The sequence below is a fragment of the Micropterus salmoides genome, unplaced genomic scaffold (assembly GCF_014851395.1).
Source record: "Micropterus salmoides isolate LMB-PRFRI ecotype aquatic unplaced genomic scaffold, ASM1485139v1 Ms_hic_scaffold_8, whole genome shotgun sequence".
NCBI classification, from domain to species: Eukaryota; Metazoa; Chordata; class Actinopteri; order Centrarchiformes; family Centrarchidae; genus Micropterus; species Micropterus salmoides.
The window spans coordinates 11,642,322-11,645,912 of record NW_024044570.1 but is presented as its reverse complement, the minus strand read 5'-3'; the positions used below and the strand labels follow the sequence as shown (position 1 = coordinate 11,645,912).

The 3,591-nt window shown below is 41.4% G+C and overlaps 1 long non-coding RNA gene across 1 annotated transcript; it reads right to left on the bottom strand.

Annotated features, from left to right (window-relative positions):
- Positions 1-909: 909 nt before the first annotated feature.
- On the bottom strand, positions 910-3,289 carry LOC119894286. Its single transcript, XR_005442895.1, has 2 exons — positions 2,939-3,289; positions 910-1,247 (listed from the first exon to the last, which is right to left on the bottom strand). It is a non-coding gene; the product is annotated as an uncharacterized LOC119894286 (long non-coding RNA).
- Between the last annotated feature and the right edge of the window lie 302 nt (positions 3,290-3,591).

Here is a 3,591-nt window from a genome sequence, read left to right as displayed (position 1 = left end):
TGGCTTAGAACATGGGCCTTTATCAAATTCACCGGCAAATCCGCAGATTAGTCCATTCCATTGTTTTCAGGAAGTCCGCTCCCACCGACCCAGAATGTAGGAGGCGGATTTAGAAACTTTGCAAGAGCTCCAAGCCACTGAGCTGGATGGCAGAGTGGGCATGTGTGTGTGTTTGTGTGTTCACGTGTAACTGTGTGTGCAAGTGTGCATACACGTGTCTGTGTCAGTATGTGCATGGGGGGATGACACAGTGAGGAAGGGGTTGTCAGAAAGGCTTGGGCTCAAATACGAGGCTCTGACCAAAAAATTCCAATGATCGCTCATGACTTTCTGGCCACCAAAAGCAATGCAGACGGATGGCGGGCTGCTTTCCCACTGTGACCTCTCCATAGATAATATGTACTTTGGAAACTGTCATCCCTCATGGTTTCATTAAACCTTTTTGATATTTACATGGCCTGCTGAGCTGTTCTCTATACAGAGTCAATTTGGTCAAAATGTGAAATTCTCCCCCTTGAATAAACACTGTGCTTTCTTCCCTGCAGAGTCACTTTACCGCAAACAATGTCACTGGCATTTGATATAGAGCTATGGTCAAAACACTTGTGGACAGCAACAAAACTCAGCACAGGACTATGAATCAAACATTCAATTACTGACAAAAGCCTATTCTTTTCCCTCCTCTTCCTTTACCTGTTACTTGTCACAATGCATCTCCAACACTATGCTTCCTGTGCTATTCAGCCTGGGGAAATGGGGCATTGGAGTGATGACAAGGAGAAAGAATCATTCGCAGGTACTGAATCTGTCTTAGCACACTCCTGCACCTATTTAAAGTAGGCCTCTTTCAACTCCGAAACCCAAATGGAGGAGAGAAAACACATTAGCAAAATAGGCAGAAAGCAGAGGCACAAAAGGCAAATGATTTATTATAGCTTTCAGCAGAAATACCTGCGGAGGAGTGCAGGCCCTCAGGTGCTTTTCTGGCAGAGTATAGAGGAGGATAAGAGAGTCAGTGCTGAGAGATGCGATGGAATGAGGAGCCATGGAGTCTTTGGCAGTATGTAGGCAGAGAAGATGTTGGTACCTCTTGCAGGTGGGGATTTCAGAGAGGGCTGAGGGAAGGGTCCTCCAGCCCCTGAACGGTAACTAGAAAGCATTTTTGCCTGAGGGATCTCAGTTGTTTTCTCAAACATCATCCCGCAGACTGGTGGATTTTGCGCTCGTCTTCATTTGCTGATTACTGTCTTGAAAATACAAAAAAAAAAAACAACTTCACAACTGTGGTGAAGAAAAAGATAAAGAAATACCGAGTAATGCCTCTTTCTTTCACAAGTCTATACAGCAGTCCTACCAGTTGTAACTGAACGTATGAACCAGTGGCACTGGCTTAAGAGCACACATTCCTCACAATGTGAAAAAACTGTGGAAACAAACTGTGTTGACCAACAACTCTTAAGTCATTATAGAGTTAGAAACAAATATTTCAACCTCTTTTGCTACATTCCGAAACCACATTTTTGTTATAGTTCCTAAATATTGTGAAGAACACAGAGGCCATATTCAAAAAGTTGTTTTCTATGATTTTTTTAATAATACATATATTTTAATAATAATATTTTTTAATAAGAGTTTGTTGTTACTAAGCGCACCTCTAAAAACTAACTAAACTAAGTCTTAGCTCGATACTTGTCCACTGATTGGTTGATGCAATTCCATGTTACAGACTCAAATAATCACATCTGCTCAAGATTCTTGTGCTTCCCTCACAAAAGGCAGCTGTGTCATAATAGTAGGTATTTTTTGCATTTAAACTTCTGAAAAACAATAGCTAGCTAAGAGAGGATGGGTTAGGAGTCTTTGTATCTCTGTCATAGCGTTAGGTTGTTTTCTTCCAGAGCTTCTGCCCTTTCGCAACTTCATTGTTTCTACCAAGGCCATAGGCATGAAGTGAACATTGGGGGGACCAAATCTCAATCCTAATCCTCAAACTCTCACTCGCCGTCTGTCTTTTTACTTTGAATGTGCCAGTGTACAGCTTGTACACTCACTACTTTTCACTTAGGGGTGTACTCACTTTTATTGCCAGCGGTTTAGACATTAATGGCTCTGTGATGCAATATTTTGAGGGGACAGCAAATTTACACTTACACATACAAGCTGTATACTCACTACTTTACATTTTAGGGAACTGTCATTTCTTCAGGGTTGTCACATGAAAAGATATAATCAAATATTTACAAAAATGTGAGGGGTGTACTCACTTTTGGGAAATACTGTGTATATATATCAACTCGCTCTAGGCTCACCATGCTCTGTTTTCCATTGCAGATAGTACCCCCTCAGTGTAGCTAGTCGTCATAGCAACACCGCACATAACTGCCGCGACGTAATAGTCGTCATAGCAACACCGCACATAACTGCCGCGACGTAATGTTCAACACAACACACCCGTGACCCACACACACCAGCTGTCTCTTGATTTAAGTTAGTGTTTCAACATTACTCAGAATGTAAAGACAGAATAGTCTTTTTTTTTTTTAGCAAATCTTGTTTTCCTCTGCTATTGTTGCATGAGTCATCTGCTGCGTTGGCTGCAGTGGTCTGTGCGACTGAGGGACCAGAGGGCCCTGTGAGGGCCACAACCAAATTCAAACCATGTAAAAACCGCAGAAATATCTTGTCAATAATCAATACCCACTACTCTATTTTTCACAATCTTTGCTCATATTCCAAATTAAGAAATCATGAGTAAACAACCAGACCAGACATATATATTAGGGTGCCACACAATCTAATGGTCTTTTTTTTATTTTTTTTTTATATTTTCCAGGTCCCACCTGTCAATGCATCAAAGCGCAGTAATAACATTATGCTTTATTGTCACAAATGTCACATAACAAAATAGCTATTTAATGTCAGTCGAGTGACTGCTTACCTGACAACCAACTTGCTCATTCTCCAGCGCTGGCAGGAAGTCCGCCTGCCCAATGAACGAAAGACGGTGAGGACCCATGTGAAAGGTGAATAAATACTTCATTCCTGCTCCACAGCCAAGAGGCCGAGCTATCACTTGACAAATGAACGACTCACAGTTGTAAGTCGCAAACTAATCAATTCTGTTTCCTGTGCTGACAGAGTCCATGCAGCTGCAGCGTGAAAAGTGAACGTAAGAGTCCAAGACCATTCATGCATGCAAATGAAGCAATTATTGACTGAGACTACTCGTTCCTCTCGAGTATAAAAAAAGATTAGTTCAAATGAACGAAACGTTCATTGACCAACACAACACTATGAAAAAAAGTACCAGGTACTATTTTTCCCCGATGGAAAACCAAAAAAGGCGAGTAGAGTCGAGGTGAGTCGAGCAGGTACCATGCAGTGGAAAAGGGGCATAAGATGATCAAATTACTTATCACAATTCCACAACTGTCACTCAAGCAATGCAACCCTATTTATCTGTGTCAAGTCAAGTACTCTGGCGTCACTGGCTTTTGAATCAGACAATCAACAGGGGAAATAATAAAACAAACTCATCAATAACAGAAATACTGTGGTGTGTTTGAGTGAGAGAGTATTGTTTTACAATTT